The 20485-nt window shown below is 34.6% G+C and overlaps 1 long non-coding RNA gene across 1 annotated transcript; it reads right to left on the reverse strand.

The window, feature by feature from the left end:
* Positions 1-695: 695 nt before the first annotated feature.
* Positions 696-2790, reverse strand: LOC109121131 (uncharacterized). The gene is made up of 2 exons (XR_002028523.3): positions 2610-2790; positions 696-1225 (listed from the first exon to the last, which is right to left on the reverse strand). It is a non-coding gene; the product is annotated as an uncharacterized lncRNA (long non-coding RNA).
* Positions 2791-20485: the final 17695 nt, after the last annotated feature.

A 20485-nucleotide genomic window follows, 5' to 3' on the forward strand; every position in this document is an offset into this window, starting at 1 on the left:
TTTTCTTTTCTCTACCCTTTCGGGTGCAGAGTTGCAATGCTGTTGTTTGGGAACAAGGTAGGGTTGGATGGTGATCTGTTTTATGTCGACGTGCTTTTTAGTGCTATTGAGTTGTAGAATCCTTGGCTATATGTTATATTGCACAAAAGTGAGAGTTTGATGTCTAATTACTAAATATAGTGGCAGTTTGGATTATTATGGAATGTAGCATCGAAACATATTCGGCCGAAAAATTGATGGGTGCATGTGTCTACAAAATTCTTTCTTCAAATTGAAAAATCACTGTTTGTTTTTGGTTCCAGCAATTGATCGAACTTGAAAACTCTTTCGAACCAACACGTGCTATTTATTAGATCGTTATCAATGTAAATGGAAAATATTGGAACAAAAAATGGCTGGGCGCAGATATTACAATACACGAGAAGTGAGAGGAATCTTTTTTTTTATTATTGTTTTGGATCTTGTTTGAACTTGAAAGTATCTGCGTTTGCTCTTTCGAATATATGTGCGCGATTAAGTAAGTTGTCAAGGATACCTATAAAAATTTTGGTCAAAAACATCATTGGATTCATATATTACATAAAATTGATGGACTCGTTATTCTGGGTCTTGTTTGAATTTTAAAAAATACATATGTTTTTCCTTTCGGATCAATGCAGTCCATTCATAAGGTTGTCATAGGTGCCCATGAAAAATTTCAATAAAAAATACGCAGGGATCACATATTACTCAAAATTCATGGGTTAATAATACACATAAAGTTTGATATATTTTTCATTTCTGACTTCATTTGAACTTGAAAATGTAGACATTTGTCTTTGCTGACGAACCCAGACCATTAACTAGGTAGTCACGGGCTTCCACAATTTTTTTAGCCAAAAACACGTCAGAATCATATATATCACCCAAAATCCTTGGAGTATAGCACATGTAAAACGAGACGAGAAATTTGAAATTTTTTGTTTCTGACCATATTTGAACTTGAAAATGCAAACGTTTTTCCTCCAGACAAACCCACACCATTAATAATGTCGACACAGAGGTCACATAAACTTTCGACCAAAAACACGTCATGATCACATATATCCCAAAATTCATGAACTATAGCACATGTAAAACGAGAAATTTGATTTATTCCATTTTTGCCTCGTCTGAACTTGATAATACGTATGTTTGCTCCTCTGGACCAACCCAAACCAACTTGAAAATGCAGATGTTTGTCCCTCTGAACAAATGCACGTCATTAATAAGGTCGTAACAGATGCCCATAAAAACTTTCAATAAAAAACACGTCTGAATTACATATCACAATCCTTGGACTATAACATACATAATACATGAAATTTGTTATTCTCCGTTCCGTGCCTCTTTTGAACTTTGTAATCCAGACGTTTGTCCCTATGGAAAAACCCACCCCATAAATCAGGTCGTCATAGACGTCCACAATTTTTTTTACCAAAAGCACGCGGGGATGACATATCACTCAAATATCGATAGAATAGCACCCGTAAAACAAGAAATGTGATATTTCTTTTTCGGGTCTCATTTGAAATTTAAAATGTGGATGTTTGCCCCTTCGGACCAACACAAACCATAGATAAGGTTGTTTGGGATGTCCACAAAAATTTCAGCAAAAAACACATCGGGATCACATATCACTCAAAATACATGGACTATAGCACACATAAAATAAGAAATTTGGTACTTCCTATTATGGGCCTCACTTAAACTAGAAAAAACAGACGTTTTCCCATTCGGACCAACCTCCGCCATTAATAAGGCCGTCACAGACGTCTGCAAAAACATTCAGCCAAAAATACACCACAATTGCATATCACCCAAATCCATAGACCATAGAAAACCTACAACAAGAAATTTGGTTTAACCTTTTATGAGTCTCGTTTGAACATGAAAATGCATGCTTTTACCCCTCCAGACCAATGCACATAATTAATAAGGTTGTCACATACGTTGACAAAAATTTCAGCAAAAAAACACGCTAGGATTACATATCACCCAAAATTAATAGTCTATAACACACGTACGATGAAAAATTTTGTATTTATTTTTTTAGGCCTTGTTTGAACTTTAAAATGCAGACATTTTTTCCTCCAGACCAACCCACACCATCAATGGGTCGTCACAGACACCCACAAAATATTTCGGCCAAAAAAATATTCGTGGCACATATAACCCAAAATTTATAGACTATAGAACATCTAAATAAGAAATTTGGCATTTTCTATTCCGGACCTTGTGTGAACTATAAATGTAGACGTTTACCCCTCGAACTAACACACATCATTATTCAGATCGTTGCGGATGCCTTAAAAAAGTTTCATCCAGAAAACTACTTAATAAAGAATGTAATCAATGATTATCTCTTCTAAAGACAAACAATTTATAATACCATATATTTTAGTACATATTGAATTAGGTAGCTTTGAACTAACGCGTGCTATTAAATAAGTCGTCACAGACGCCCATAAAATTATTTAGCCAAAAACACATCTGTACCATATATCACCAAAATCCTATAGCAAACGTAAATTGAAACATTTGACAATAGATCAAGGCACACCATTAATAAAGTCGTCACAGACACTCACAAATTTTTTAGCAAAAAGCACATCGGAATCACTTATCACCCAAAATCCATGGACGCACACAATGAGAAATTTGGTATCCTATTCCAGACCTTGTTTGAACTTGAAATGCAGATGTTTGTCCCTTCAAACCAGTGCATACCATTATTAAGGTCATTAGGGACGATCACAAAATATTTTGGCCAAAAATTCATCGGGATCACTTATCACCTAAAATGCAAATGTTTACCCCCTTTTACAACGCACACCATTAATAAGCTTGTCAAAAATGCATGCAAAATTTTTTGTTAAAAAACATATCAATCACATATCACCCAAAACTCATGGACTATAGTACACGTAAACTGAAAAATTTATTATTTCTCATTCCGCGTCTCATTTGAACTTGATAATCTAGATTTTTTCCTTACGGACAAATCAACGCCATTAAGAAGGTTGTAACAGACTCCATAAACACGTCATAATGACATATCACCTAAAATCTATAGAGTATAGCACAAGTAAAATGAGAAATGTGGTATTTTTTGTAATTCTGGGCCTCATTTGAAGTATAAAATGCAGATGTTTGCCGTCCGAAACTACGCATGCCATTAAACAGGTCTTCTTGGACGCCAACAAAAATTTCTTCTAAAAAATTGCCTAATAAATAATGTAATCAATGATTGCCTATCCTAAAGGCAAATAATATATACTACCATATCTTTTAGTACTAATGAATTTGGTGAATCTGAACTAACGCATGCCATTGAATAGGTTATCAAGGATGTGTCATACGTCGAAAAAACAACCTCATCAATTCTCATAGGAGGAGTGCACTGTCCTTCTCACCTAACCATTGACAAGTTAACTTTACAACTATTCACCATTCAAACTTGGACGGGGGCATTCTACCTTGGACCAGGTTCATCAAGCCTTTGTAAGAATCATCAGAATACTGATACTACATTTCTTCTTTTTGATGATGACAAACAAACAAGTTCCACATGTAATTATTCATTCATATCATTATCGTTCCACATATCTCCGTTCCCTTGTTTTCATATTCCCTCTTTCACCAATACCCTTAACGCACATGCAATATATTTTCCTTTTTGACATCTTTAAAAAGATAAAACAGTAAATACATGCAATATGTTAAGCAAATAGTAGGGAATTCATAGCCATGAGCAACACACTACATGGAAAACATGCAATACAGAGAAAGAAAAAACATAACATAATAAGGCATTTCATTAGGATAGGTTAAGTATAACAAAACTATGTTATGAAAATAATAAAACGAAGAACACTATGTCACTGAAAAACAAAAACATAGAGAGAACTTTTTTAGGAGGGGGAGGAAATATTTTCACATACTTTTATCACTAGACTAAATCTTTAACTTATGTCAAGACGTGTCAATGTATATAAAATCAAAATTTAGACTTTATATACAATGTAATGTTCAATGAAAGGGTGTCACTTGATTTCCCTTGGCTAAGGGTGAGTCTGTCCCTGTATTGGGTAGTTCAATAGATAAAAATAATATTCTCTTCGTCTAATATTAGTTTATTGTCTTATTAAAAATAATTGTCCCATGTTAGTTGTCAACCTTAATAAATCAAGAAAACATTATTTACATTTTCTTATATTACCCTTGCATTTTTTTTAAAAAAGACTTCACATTTGTGGTCTTTTAAATACGCGTTAACATAAAAATGCTTCCAACAATCAATTTTCGCATTCACAACCATAATATCCAAGAAAAAATCAATTACAATCATATAACAATATTCATTGCAACCTTTGTGGTCATCCTAGTCACTCAGCCAAATCCGTCGTTCTTAGTCGCAATACCATATGCAATCCCCAATTAACTTTATTGGCTGTTTCAATCAACAACATAACTCTTGGTTAGTTGATAGCGGAGCAAATTATCACATTGCTTCTAATTATTAGAGTTTAGACATCGTGCATGACTACCACGGTACAATTCCAATTACTCATATCGATAAAGTTAACATAAGTCCATCGAACTATGATTTCAAAGTCATTAACACTCTATGTTCTTTTGCCATAAAAACAATCTTATTTTTTAATTCTAAATTTTGTCGGGATAATCTAACCTCTATTGAATCTTATCCCTTTCATTATTCTTTAAAGGATCTTAGTACGTGGGCGCCTCTACTGCGAGGGGTGAACAGAAATGGTTGGATGAGTGATCATTGGGTAGTACACATAGTTCTCCTATGATCAATGTAGTTGTTCCTCTCAATCTATGACATCGACACTTACGACATCATAATAACCATGTTTTGAATAATTTTGCAGAAGCTTATATTCTTGTTTCTCATTCTAGGAACATTTAAAGTTGTAAATCATGTTATACATTCAAATAAAATGCACATGCTGTCATTTTATGAAAATTCTTTGCGAAGTGAAAAATCATTGCACTTTATAGTGATTTATGGGGTCCTTTTCCTGTTTTACCAATTGATAAACAAAATATATTATGTTTCATTCATTGATCATCTCTGTAAATACATGTGGTTGTTCACTTTAAAATCAAAAAAGGAAGTTCTAGACATTTTCCAAAATCTGCATCCATTGCTTGAAAAATGAATCCAAACATAAATTTTATTTATGTACAATGCTGGGGGAGGCGATTTTTTAAAGTTTGTCATCTAATCTAAAAATACATTGTATTAAACACTTAATTTCACCTCCATATACACCGTAACAAGTTGCTCTAGTTGAACGCCGACATACATATGTTAATGAGTCTGTCAGAACTTTATTACATAATTTCTCATACCATCATCTTTTTGGAGTTTTGCTTGTCATCAAGTTGTCTATCATATAAATAGACTAACCACTCCAAGTTTGAAAGATAAGTGTCCATATGAGATTCTATTTTAAGATGCACCAGAATATGATTTCATTAAAGTTTTCGATTGTCTATGTTATCCATGACTTACACCTTATGATAGTAATACATTAGAGCTTCGTTAAAATCCATGTGTTTATTTAAATAAATATTATTGCCACCAATGGTTTGATCCAATAAAGTCTAAAGTTTATTTGTCTAGAGATGTCCTATTTTTGGAAGATAACTTTCCTTTTGAAAATATACTTTCTCATCTAAAAAATAAAATCACAACACATATATCTTGGGAAAACTGTTTTGGGAATACCATTTAAAGGATATGGATTCATATATTTGTTATCAGCATTCGGATCTAGTTGTGTCGCTGCTACACTTTCGCTGTTGCTCTCCTCTGCAACCCACGTTGCCTCCATTGGCTCAGGTTGATAAGTCTTAATGCTCAAAGATGTTTTAATAATCTCCTCACAAATGCAGGGACCTAATCTTCTGTATAGTATGTCCGTCCAGGTTCATATGCTATACAACTGAAAAGTTGTCCTTGTCAAATGTTGGTGAGGTCGTCAGTGTACTACACCAATAAAGACGACGTTGTTTGTACAATGTGTATTAAATCTTGATGTTTGATATATTCAAGACAACAAACAACAAATTAATCATTCATGCAAAGAGAATTATTCAAGCTCATAGATTGTCAAATTACTTCCTGGACCAGTTGTTACTTTGATTGCTTGTATTTTTTCTTATATCATAGGATTCATTCACTTGTGATCAAAATATTTTAACCTTGGGTGAGTCATTGTAAGAATTCAGTTAGAGAGGAATTATATGTCTTACGTCAAAGTATATATTAATCAATTGGGCTAGAATAATGGACATTGCAGGAATTGGTTTGGCTCATTGAGTAATAGTGTATTACTCAGAATAGAGCTTAAGAGGTTAATCTCGTGTGTATTATAAACTTGATTTTACTTTGGCTTGTGAATTTTAGTAAAAGCAGTTTGAAAATCCTGTGAGACAGGTCGTGGTTTTTCTCCCTTGAGCATGGAGGTTAAACCATGTAAAGTTGTGCATACTATCTTTACTTTGATTATTTTTTTTATTTATCGTAATTGTGTTAAGGACCCGTTCCTATCGAAAGTAGTGGACGTATACATTCCATCAAGTGGTATCAGAGCTTGACTTTTATATTTGGGTAATACCAAGAAAAGAAAATATCTTAAAGAAATGACTGCTCCACCTGACATGGAAGAAGGTTAGTCAACCACCAGACCACCTCATTTCAATGGAAAGTTTTATGGTTGGTGGAAGAATCACATATACGACTACATCAATGCTGAAAATATTGAGACGTGGGACGTTATTCTTGACGGAACTTACATTCCCTCCAAAGATGTGATAGATGGAGAGATTAATAAGGTGATTCCTAAAATCAGAAAGAACATAATGAATCGAACAAGAAAAAGATAGAGAAGAACTATAAATAAAAAAGATTTTGGTACGTCGAATCGGCTCAGATGAGTACAACAGAATATCTGCTTGCGAGACAACTAAAGAGATATGGGAATGTCTCAAAACACTCTATGAAGGAACGACACAAATAAACGAGTCTAAGGTCGATATGCTAACAACTCCTTCTGTTTGAAGAAAGGTGTAACCATTCACAAAATAAAACAAGATTCACTTCCATAATCAACAAACTAAGATGTTTTGGTAAGCCTATTCAACCAAGCAAAGAAGTTTGAAAGATTCTAAAGGTGTTTCCAAGTCATTGATGAGCAAAATGAATGATATCACTGAAATAACAGATCTGACAGTTCTCACCATGGATGAGTTGATTGAAAATATTCAAATCTACAAGTTGAACAGAAAACAGGGGTCAACCATGAATGAAGGAATGAAGGAGACATCAGTAGCCCTTGAGATATCTTCAAATAATGGAACTGACGAAGAGGATGAAATGGCAAACATCACTAGAAGGTTACAGAAGATAATTAAGAAGCATGGAGACTTTCAAAAGAAAGGCTCGACCAGCAGAGCAACAAATGCAAATGATCTTTGTCATAAATAGAGAAAACCTGGTCATTTTATGAGGGACTGTCCAAGCCATAAGCAGGAAACTCAGGACTATAAACCTCGGAGAAGGGACCAAGTCCTAGACCATGCCAAGAGAAAGGCTCATGCTGATAACTAGTGATGAAAACCTTGTTGTCTTAGGAAATGCATCCAACGAATCTGAGGAAGAGGAAGATAGCCATGAGGATGTCTCGATGATGGCTATTAAAGATGTTGAAATAATGTTCAATTCTATTTTCTCACTAATGGAAAAATTTGACGATGAGGATAATCATGATGAGGTAACCTTTTATTATCTCAAAAGTGACCTGGACACTTTTTCCATTAAAATGTTAAGAGAACTCGCTATTGTATTAATTGACTTAACTTTTGATAATTTGATACTAAATGAAAAAAATGAGTGTGCAAGTAAGAAAACACAACTCTTAACTCTCCAATATCTGAAATGAGTGTTAGAATAAGTTTTCTAGAGACTAATAGTTTTCAGTCCAATGAAGAACCTGGTACCTCTAAGAGTGGGAAGCAAAAACATAGTAACTATGATGTTGAGCTAGAATATAAATTGAAGGTCTATGAGTCTAAGTTAGTTTCTTCACTTGAAAGAAACTCTCAATAGTGAAGAATATATTTAAGACCAAAAAAGAGTTCCACCCCCTCAAAGGGACTGATACATTTAAGATCCTTTATAATTTAACAAATACGAAGCTCAACTACCAGAATAGAGCCTCTATACAATCCCCATAATAAATATGTCTTTGTTTCTTACAATTTTATGTGTACCCATTGTGGAAAAATGCTCATCTAAAAGAAAAATGTGAGACTCTAAAAAAGAGTAAAGAAAAGGCAGGAGAAGTTTCTCAAATTGAGAAATGTTTTTGTAAAAAAGAAAATTGTACTTGGTCCGAGATACTATTTTAGCAAGAATACTTTGCCCCCATGTACATGAAGATTTCTCATTAAGCCATTTGACAACTTTTGGGAACTTCATCTTAAGTGCGTTCTTAAGTCTAATACGTAATTTTTATGCTGAAGAGATGAAACAGTCAATGTTGATACATGGATAGTGTATGCACAAGGCACATGACTAGAAATACACAAAACTTCCTCTCTTTGAAAGCACATCAGGGCGGTGGTGTGTCGTTTGGTGGTGAGGAAAAGGGTTTCTTTCTCGGAATTGAATAAATAGGAAGATCAAAAGATCATTCCATAGACAATGTACATTATGTGAATGGTTTGAATTACAATCTCTTAAGTACATCTCAAATTTTTGATAAGGGAAATGAAGTTAAAGTCTTGTCTGATAGGTGTTTGGCTATTACTATGTAACTAACAGAATTGTTATATCTTTCAAAAGATTCAAAAATATGTATGTTGTAGATCTTGACTCAGTAAAAGGGGACAACCTTTCATGTTTAAGTGCTCAAGCTGACAATGCAAATCTATGGCATAGGCAATTGGGAAATATGAGTTCATCCGTGCTAAAAAAAGCTTACTTCTGGGGACCTGGCCATGGATTGTCAAAGCTGAAGTTTTTTTGACTATAAAGTTTGTGATGCTTGTGTAAGAGGTAAACAAACGAAATCATCCATCAAACCCCAAGAAGGGTGTCAGCAAAACCAGACCCCTAGAAGTTCTCCACATGGATCTATGTGGACCTGTCAAAGCATAGGAGGTAAGAAATATATTCTGGTAGTTGTTGATGATTTCTCCAAGTTCTGGAACATGTCTTTACGTACCAAGGATGAGACAGTCGGACTATTGATCACATTCACCAAAGTAATTCAACTTAAGGTAAACTTGAAGATAGCTAGCATAAGATCCGATTATGGATGCAGATCAAATAGTCGTCATAGGGCACCTCAATATGCCATGAAAATTACATAAAAGAACTGCTCAAAAAGTTCAACCTGCTTGAGACAAAAGTTCTCAATACTCTCATGAGCACAAGTATGAAACTTGATTGGGATGATGAAGGAGTTGATGTCAATCAGACCATGTATAGAGGAATCATTGGGCCACTTCTTTACCTCACTGCAAGCAGACCTGACATAGTCTTCAATGTAGAAATGTGTGCCAGATTCCAAGCAGCATCTAATGAATCACATTTAAGGGCATACTAACTATGCAAGTTTTCTTGTAGATCGAAAAAGCACGTCAGACATGGCTCATTTTCTAGAATCAACACTAATTTCATGACGTACCAAAAAACAAAACTCAGTAGCCTTGTCCACAGCGAAGCAGAATATAGGGTTGCTGCTCATGTTGTGCTCAACTCTTATGGATCAAGCAACAACTCAAAGACTGGTGTTCTTACATCCATTATACCCCTTATATGCGACTAAACTAGTGCAATGAACATCACCAAGAATCATGTTCAACATAAGAAGACTAAACACATAAATGTGAAGCATCACTTTTTGAGGGATAATATTGAGAAGAAGAATGTGTGATGAGATTTTGCAAGACAGAAGACCAAGTGACTGATATCTTTACAAAGCCTTTGAGCAAAGAAAGTTTTGTAAAAAATCAACTGAAGCTTGGGAGGCACAAAGTCACATGATTTCATGACCATTTTGCATGAAGTTCCTCATTCTAATTATGTTAAGAGGGGCATGTATCCATGCAGGTTACTTTAATTTTCCTTTGAGAATTCACATTTGGTACCTTATTGCAGGTACACATTCATGACATGTTGGCTAGAGGGAAGATCAACTCATACATGCAGCGCCATATAAAGAAAGGGACTTGGTTCCCTAAAGGTTAGTATCACTTATGCTACACAGTTATCTGTAAAAGGTCACTGCCCCAAGTCCTTCCCTCGTTCATCATTTTAGTTTCAGATGTCCTTTCACTTTAAATTCAAATATCACTACTGTTCAGCGACTTGATACATTTCTTAAATATAGCCCCTTACATGAACTCAACTATCCTAATCGTTTCATATTTTTTCTACTAATTTACTAGTTGTGTTAGTCTATATTTCCTGCGCTTCAGAATGTCTAATTCTTCTTCGTCTTTAAAACTTCTTGTCTCCCAAAAGTTTGAGAATCCCAGTTCATTTAATTTCTCAATTCCTCCCTCGAAGAATCTCCCTCCGCACCAGTCTGTGGTGTTGGTGAGACTGGAGAATCTATGACACCCCACTCTGAAGTGATGGAATCTTCTTCTTTTTTATCTAGGGAAATCCTATCATGTTCTCCCACTTTAGTTCTATTCAATAAAAAATTTGAAGACTCTTAAGCCCAGTCAATTGTGAAGCCCAGTATTGGAACAACCTCTGAAGAGCTTAAAGTTAAAACAAGTTCTCCCTTAGAGGAAATGTTCAACCAATCTTGTTGGAATAAGAGTCAAGATTGCTGGAACAGGTCCCCCCTCCGTGCCCAACCCATGTTAGACCAAACTTTTAAGTTTTTTTATATTAATAGTAATGGGGGGAAGAAGAAACTCCGTTGGTTTGGCGTAGAAAAGGAGTTAGAGGTGCTAACGCCTCAACATTGGTTGTTCCAAATCTAGAGAAGTTGATGATGTTCCTGAACCTAAACTCAAAAAAGAACCTGCTGATTCTGAGCAAGAAAGAAAAAGAAAGGGCAAAGGGAAAAAGGTAAAAACTCACAAACAGTGGGACAATATGAGATATGCTACAAGGGGAGAGGTGCATAATATGATGGGAAGTGGCACAATAGCAAATGAAATTCAAACGGAAAGAAACAGGAAGAGACCAAGAGATGGTTATGTGCCTGAGACTCCTACTTCAACTCTTCTTAGGGTCTAGTGAGACTGAATATGATGATATTGCAATAGTTATGGCTAAACGAAAGAATGAAGCAGAGATTGATGGTTGAATCAAAAAGGGGTCACAAGTCAATTGTAAAATTTATGTCTCATCTATAAAGAACACATCGAGTCTTTTCTTTGTGTACAAAATACACAAACATAGGTAGACTTAATTGTGTGTCTTGTAAGTGAAGTCTATATTAATCGAACTTTAGTTAATATAGTGGGAAATGGAGGTATTCCTTTAGCTCGGTCAAGTAATAAGGTTATTACTTGTAGTAATATTAAGAGTTTAATCTCGTGTGATGTATTTGATGTTTGTATTCACTTATTTCTATATATAAGTGAAAACAATTAGAAATCTTATGAATACATGTCGTGATTTTACTCCCTTAAGCAAGGAGATTTCACATAAAAACTTCTTGCCTTTACTCTTTTTGAAATTTCTTTTACTGTATTCCAGTATACCTTTGACCTGGTACTATAGCACACTGTGAATTAGCACATCTCAATAACTGGTATTAGAGATTGAACTTTCTAGTTAACTAACATCAAGAAAGGATCATGCGAAGATGTTTGCTCCACCAAGGTTGGAAGTAGGTCAGTCCACCACACGTCCCCTTGCTTTATTGGATAATAACATGGGCGGCGATAGACTAGAATGCATGACTATATCATGCAAAAGATAGTGAACTTTTGGAAATAACTCTTGATGGTCCTTATGTTCCTACTAAGGATGTTAAATAAAGATATTTGAATTATGTGGTACTGGTTTGTGAGATTTGATCTAATGAATACAACAGAATCTCGGCATGTAAAACAACAAAAGAAATTTAGGATTGCTTGAAGACATCCCACGAAGGAACTATCCAAGTGAAGTAATCACAAGTGGACATGCTTACCACTCAGTATGAGAACTTCAGCATGAAAGAATAAATTATTATTCATAAGATGCACACCATATTAACTTTTATTACCAATGAGCTTCGATGTTTTAGTGAGCCTATACATCCAAGAAAGCAATTTCAAAAGATTCTTTAAGTCCTACTGAAGTCATGGGAGAGTAAGGTAAATGGTATCATTAAAGCTAGGGACATGAAGACTCTCACCATAAATGAGGTTATTGGGAAACCACAAACTTATGAGCTACACAATCAACAAGACCTTTCTAAAAGAGAAGGAAATACAGACAAGTCCCTAGCACTATAAGTTTCCCAGAAGATGATAAGAAAATGGCCTACTTGACTAGAAGATTTCAAAAATTAGTCAAAAAACATAAAGGTTTCAAAGAAAAGAAAACTCCAGTCGATCTGCAAATGCAAATGATCTTTGTCACAAGTGATGAAAGCTAAGACACTTATTGAGAGAGTGTCCAAATCACAAACTAGAAAACAAAGTTTATGTTAAAGGAGATAGAGAAAAATGTAGGAACAGGTCCTCATAATTCAAAGAGAAGAGTAATTATTGATCAGATGGTAAAGAGAACCCTTGTTGTATATGGTAATTCTTCCAGTGACTCAAATGAATTAGAGTTCCATAAAGATAGGTCCATGATGGTGGTCAAAGATGCTGAAGACATCTTACACTCTCTTTTTTCATTAATGGAAAAGTTATATGATGAAGACATAACGGAAGAGGTAACCCTTCTTGACCTTAAAAGTAATATATATATATATATATATATATATATGTATATGTATACTTACTCCATCAAAAGTTTAAGAAAATTTGTTGTTGTGCTTATTGATTCAGTAGATGAATTAAATGTTAATTCGTTGAGTGAGAATATAGACTTTTGTCAAGATGAAAAAATAACTTTCTGTCCCAAGCATATGAAATAAATGATAGAATGATAGCTCTGTAGACTGATTTATTGCAACTTATGAAAAAGTCAAAAACCACTATAAATGGTAAAAAGAAGATTAGTGATTTTAAATTGGATCTAGAAGAAGAATTAAACAAATCTGATTTAAAACAAGTTGTTGCACTATAAATAAACTCTCAGTTAAAAATGGATCTAGGTCAAGCGAATGAGGAATTGAATAAATCCTTAAAATGGACTAACTCTTCAAAGATCCGTATAAACCTAGATAATAAGAAATACACCAGTGGGAAGGGTTTATGATGTAGGAAGATAGAGCGTTCTTACAATTCTCACAAAAAGTATGTGTTTATCTTTTATAACTTGTTTTGCACTCATTGTAGTAGGGACCGATCTGATGTAACGACCCTTCAAAAGAATAAGTGAAACTAAAGCCTAACTAGTGAGTGTGTGAGTTTATATTGAGGTTTGAGGGTGTTTAAAGCTATACCGAGCTATGATTGATGGGTTTAGGATTTAATTGTCAAGGTACGAACCCTAAGGACCACCCTAAGGGTCCTTGAGGAGGACCCTTATTCTAACCGCCAAGATCTTAAGGAACCTTGAAGTTGGCCAAAATAAGATGAACAACGGAAGGGGTTCACACTCGGTAGGTCCATCCCTTGTCCGTGGATTGACTTCATGTGTCAGACCCCCAATATCCAAGTTGTTGCCCCAGACCACAGACCAACAGCACGGTCCGTTAGTGGAATCACTGTTCGCGAGTCTAGGGCGTGAGTCACTGCCTGCTTTGATGTCAAAAACTCGACCAAGGTAAGGTCTAATTGGTAATTGCCTAATTAATTATATTAATTTAAGGGATGGTTATTTTAGGTTTATTAAGATGTTTTAAGAGTATTAAAACACTCATTTAGATTTCATTACTCAAAATCAAACCTCCTATCCCCTCCAAAAGTTCTCTCTCTGGAAACCTCCATTGGAGGCAAAGACTTCAAGCTTTCAAGGTCAATTATTCAAGTTTTTCAAGGGATTTTTGTGGGATTATTCTCGTAAAAATCTGGTAGTTGTGATCCTTGTCTAATTTTCCATTCAAGGAGCCAATTTCAAAGTGATTTCAAGTCTTCAATGTTTCCCTAAAAACCCTAGTTTTCAATCTTGGCATGGGTTTGATTCCAAACTATTTTAAAGGCTTTATTTCATTGATTTATGAATTAATTGTGGATTAAAATGAATTACCAAATTCTTTAGTTGTGAATTGTGATTGGGAATTGATTGAATTATGAAGTATATCGAATTGATTTAAGTTTATACTGATCTAGTTAATTGAATCATGTCTCTATTATGTCTACATGAAGTACTCTAGGGTTTTTTGGTGACTTGTAATCATGACCTTGATACGACAAGTTATGATCTAATTACATGTTGTAGTAGAATTGTTCTTGAGTTATTGATCCACTTGAAAGGTGAAGGTGTTTGATTAATATGTACATTGTGATCATAGCCTTAAAAGTCAAGGTATGAATTACTAATGTATGATTATAATGACAATTATATATGTGTGATCTCTATGAATGCATTATGAATATGTCTAAAATGTAATAGTGTTATGATTGAAGACTTATTCTCAATTAACACTTATGAATAATGAGTATCTATGTGAAAGGTCATCCTCACATACACACACTCATGAATTACAAATGAATGAAGTTTTTATGATTATGTTGATGATGATCGCTTGACTTAAAGGCTATCCTCAATTTAATTCTAATGAATAAAAATGACATGTTGTTAAAGGACTTTCTCACAATATGGGTACTCTTAGTTGAAAGGCTATTCTCATTTTTGAATCTATGAGCTTTCAATGAATGAATGATGAGTTGATATAACAATCTCTTATGTCATAATAATGACTAATATAGTAAATGTTAAGTACTCCTTGGGGATTTGAGGTGGGATTTCTAGTAGCAATCTCTTGAGATGGATGTCCTCACGTAAGTAGACTCGGGGTATCTTGTAGAAATCTCCCTATCCTATAACTATATGTCCACATAGGCCTATTTAGTGGATCCACTTAAGTTATAAAACAATGGTTCTATCTTAGGCAAGTAGGAATCCCTTATCCGATGAGGGTGACACCGAGATTCCATGAATTGCTCACATGGTCTATGTCAGTTAAGGCTTACCCCTACAAATAATATTAATTAACTATGAGACGTCATCTATGCATTGCACAAGTATGCTTTGAGAGTAGTCATGGTGTGTTTCTTTGAAATGTTAAATGAAATGAATGTACTCTTATGATGATGCTATTAAGAGTGTTGATTTAATGTCTAATGAATGGAGGTGCTCTTAACTAATTAACTAAGTTAATAAAGAAAGTTGACTTATATGCTTAATGAGATGAGGTATGCCTTACTTGGATTATATTATGAGTTGCTTCCTTGCTTGACTTAATGAATATGAACGTGTCTTGTCTATGGTGGCTTCAAGGAGTACTTAGTGTGAGTAATGTTACGGGATGCTACTTATACATTGCACAAGTATGTATAAAGGTTATCTTAGATGATGGTCCTAATGTGATAATATGACTTATGTAATATTTATGTCTCTTATGATTGAAATTGTGTAGACATGGAAAGCTTGAATGGTAAGTTCACTTTGGTGACCTTGTGGTGGTACCTAGTGTGGATAGTGGTATTGGGACGCTATTCATACATTGCACAAAGTGTATCTTGAGGGTTAATTGAGGTGAAGGCTAATGTGAAGGTAATGGCTTATATGTTGATAATGTCCTAATGTAAATATATGATGTGTATGTTGGTTATTTTTGGATATTATGCCTTTTATGCTTATGTTCATAAAGTTTTATCAAATTGACATATGCATGGATTTCAAATAAAGTGTACCATGTTTTTGCATGGCTATCATACTTTGTACTTAACTGTGCTAACCCATGCTTCTCTTATTCTACTACAAGTGTAGGTCGGGACTTTGAGTACTTTCTCTCTAGTTGAAGCTTGGATTTTAGATTCTTCCGAGACTTGGTATATCCTCATAGATTGAAGACAAGTTCTTGAAGTTCATTATCTTTTATTTTAATAGACTATGTCTAGTTTTATTTAAGACTTTTGATTATAAAGGGCTTGACCCTAATTTTAGTTTTTAATGTCGTGTTTAGTTGACCATGTGAGATGGTAGACTTACGATATGTTCTAAATGATGTTTTGGAGTGTACGATTTAAATAAAAAGTTTTAGTCCCATACCATTTTCCTTATAATCGAATTTTATGAATGTTATGAGGCTTGTATGAGGATCTTCTGAGTCTTATACGTCGTGTCGCGTCTAGGGGTGTAGACTCATGGTGTAACATCTGAAAAGGAATTGTGAATCTTTAAGGAAAGTCAATGAAAACTTGAAGAAGTTCTCTAAACTTAAAAAAAGGAACCTATCATACCTATCAATTCAATGAGAAAGACGTTGACTCCTTGGGCCAAAATTCTTATCATGTCTAGTTTTTATGAACTCTATCTCAAATGGGTTCCTAAATCTAACAAATTATTATTTATATCTAGGAGGGAGGAAGTAGTCAATGTTGGTTCGTGGACAGCGGATGCTTCATGCATATGAATAGAGAAAAACATTACGTTTCTCTCTTGAAGCACGCTAAGATTGTGGTATGTCATTTGGCAATGGTACATTGTTGGAATGGGAAAATTTTGAAAGTATGTCGAGCATTCCATAGATGATGTTTACTATGTGAATGGTTTGAAGTATAATTTGCTCAGTGTTACCTAGATCTGTGATAGGGAAATAAAGTTAGATTTTTGTCCAACAAGTGCGTTGTTACCAATCTCATCTCTCAAGAGGTGATAATAACTGCAAAGAGGCTCAAGAATATATATATAGCAGACTTGGACTCAATAAGAGGAGATAATCTTACATGTCTTAATGTTCAAAGAGACAATGTTGATCTATGGCACATGAGGCTTGGTCATGTACGTGTGTTACTTCTGAATAAACTTGTCTAAGAAAACCAAATCATCTTTCAAACAGAAGAAAGGTGTAAGTACAACCGAGTCATTGGAACTTCTTCATATGAATCTATGTGAACCTGTAAAAATTCCGAGTAGGGGTGGAAAATAGTACATTCTGGTGATAGTTAAATATTTTTCAAGGTTTATATGGACAATGTTCCTATGAACCAAAGATAAGACAGCTAAAATGTTGATGATTTTTTAAAAAAGAATTCAAACAAAGCTAAATTGTAAAATTAATTCAAACAAAACTGAATTGTAAAATTAAAGGAATCAGATCAGACCATGGTACAAAGTTTGAAAATAATCAAATTGAAGGATTTTATGTTATATATTGAATCAGTCACAACTTTTCTACTCCTAGAACTCCTCAATAAAATGGGGTATTGGAGAGGGAAAATAGAACTGGTGGATATTGCAAGAACCATGCTTATTGAGTAAAATCTGGCAAAAAATGTATTGGAAAAGGCAGTGAACACAGTATAATATGTAACCAATAGGTGCCTAATCAAATCTATGCCCAAAAAAACATCTTATTATGGTTGAACGGAAAAAAGCCTAAACTTAGTTATCTTAAGGCTTTCATATGCAAATATTTTGTTCTTAACAATGGTAAAGATGATCTTGGTAAGTTTGATCCTAAAAGTTATGAGGGATTTTTTGTGGGATATTTTCAACAAGAAAAGCATATAGATTTTACTACAATAAAAGAACTATATGCATAGATGAGAGTGTTCATGTTATTTTTGACAAATCTAGTGGAATAAACAATCTTGAAGATAGAAATGAAAATGAAATTGAAGAGTTGCTGCAAATCCAAAGAGACTGTATTGTTCAAGAAACCACTCATAAAGTTGATCTCAATGATGAAAAGAATGTAAATCCCGAAGAAGGAACAGGTCCACTTAACTGTTCAGTTACATTTGACAAAGAGGAAGCCAACAAAGAAAACTCTTAAGAGGGAGAACTAGTTGTTAAACTTGACAATGAAGCTGCAAAGAAAATCAGGATGGAAAGATTAATCATCTTATCCCATTAACAATCTTGTTTCACCTCTGGATTTTGGAATGCACACTCGATCAAAAATAAGAAATTTAGTTGCAATCTCAACATTCATATCCACATTTGAACCCAAAAATATGAACAAAGCTATAAAGGATGCAGATTGGGTAAATTCAATTAAGAAGTAAATTTATCAATTTGAGAGAAGTCAAGTTTGCACCTGGTCCGTAGACCAATAAATAGGAATATGATAAGGACCGGGTAGGTCTACAGAAACTAGCTTTATAAGCATGAATTTATTTCAAGAAACAACACAGGGTTGGTAATGCATGCGTATAATTATGAGCAAGGGATTAACTATGATGAATTCTTTGCTCCAGTTGCTCGAATGGAAGCTAGCAGGATTCTAATTGCATTATCCATATACAAGGAGTTCAAGTTGTTTCAGATGAATGTCAAAAATGTATTTCTCAATAGGTGTCAGAAAGAAGAGGTCTTTGTCAAACAACCTCCAAGTTTTGTAGATGTTGATCCGCCAAATCGTGTGTTGAAGCTATGCAAAGTCCTATATGGTATGAAGCAGGCTCCAAGAGTGTGGTATAAGAGGTTGACGAAGTTTCTCCTTGAAAATGGATTTAAAAGGGGAAAGATTGATAACCTTTCATTTCTAAAATCAAGGGGGAGGGAACTTCTCATTATACAAGTGTATATTGATGAAATAATTTTTAGAGCTACATCAGAATCATTATGCAAGGACTCTGCCTCCTTGATGGGAAATGAGCTTAAAATACGCATGATAGGTGAACTCGCCTACTTCTTAGGCTTACAAATTAAGCAGCCCACTCGGGGTACTTCTATCTGCCAAGAAACGAATATCAAGAAACTTCTCAAGAAGTTTAATATGATGGAGGCTAAAGAAATTGATACCCCATATGAACAAGTGCCAAACTTGATAAAGATGAGGCATATATCGAAGTAAATAAGATGATTTATAGGTGAATCATTGGATAACTTCTCTATCTCACTTAAAGGCAAAGAAACGCATTTTAAGATATCTAAAAAGTACTCAAAATTTAATCCTATTTTATCCTCAATAGATTCTTTTGATCTGATTGGCTATGCTTACGCTTACTATGTAGGGTACCTGGTTGATAAAAAAACACCTCAAGAATGGCTCACTTTTTGGGATCATCACTAATCTCATAGGGAACCAAGAAGCAAAACTCAGTGGCCTTGTCTACCGATGAGGCTAAGTATGTGGTTATTGCATCATGTTGTGCACAACTTCTATGGATCAAGCAATAACTTAAAGACTTTGGTTTCCTCTCAGATACGATCCCACTCATTTGTGACAACAAGTGCAATGAATATGGAAAAGATTGTGTTCAACATAATAGAACCAATCACATTGATGTGAGACATCATTTCTTCAAAGATAATGTTGAAAAAGGAAATGTTATGAAGTTCTGCAAGATTGAAGATCAAATAGCTAATATCTTCACCGAAGTGTTGAGCAAAGAACACTTCATCATGATTTTAGGGGTGCTCAAGCTGAACTGATCCTTTAACAACCATGAAAGTGACCCTCTTATCGACTATGCTAAAGAGCAGGTATCTATGCTTGTTTGTTTTTGAAAATTGTGTGGGGTACTTTAGTTAGAGGGAAGACTAAGTCATTCTAATCAGGGCTATTTTAAGCAATGGATCAGGTCCCTGATCTAGGTTAGTATCACCTCATAATGTTAAGTTATTACATAACAATGACTTTCCACGTGTCATTCTCTCTGTTATTCGTATAGAAACATATTTTCATTTCAAGTCCAAGGGTCACCTCTGTTCGGGACCCAATTCAAGTGTTAAAAGACCCCAGAAACCCTTATTTCTTCCACATAAAAAAAACTCAAAACACTAAGAATCCTCTTTTGTGTTCAGAAAAAAAGGGTCCCTTTTTCGAATATCCATTCTTTTTTCTCTTCTAACAATATCTAAGCCATTCTCTCCTCCAAAATTTCCCCAGAAATTGAAAACCCTGGTTCTTTCCAGTTCTCAAATGTTCTTAAATATCCCTCTCATTTCACTCATGTGTGTGGCATGGGTGAAATTGGCGAGTCTAAAACGCCTCAAACAGAATTACTGGCATCTCCCACAGTGAAAGCCGTTTCTAATCTTCCTTCACTAACGAAGGCTCTTCCCTGTTCACCCACTCTAGTTCTTTCTTCTCCAAGTGCTTCAAATCGCTCTGAGGCACAATCCATTGTTAAGCCCTTTATGATATGTCTGCCCTAGAGTTAGATGTTACTTCATAAC

Source organism: Solanum lycopersicum, chromosome 9, assembly GCF_036512215.1.
Source record: "Solanum lycopersicum chromosome 9, SLM_r2.1".
Taxonomy (NCBI): domain Eukaryota; kingdom Viridiplantae; phylum Streptophyta; class Magnoliopsida; order Solanales; family Solanaceae; genus Solanum; species Solanum lycopersicum.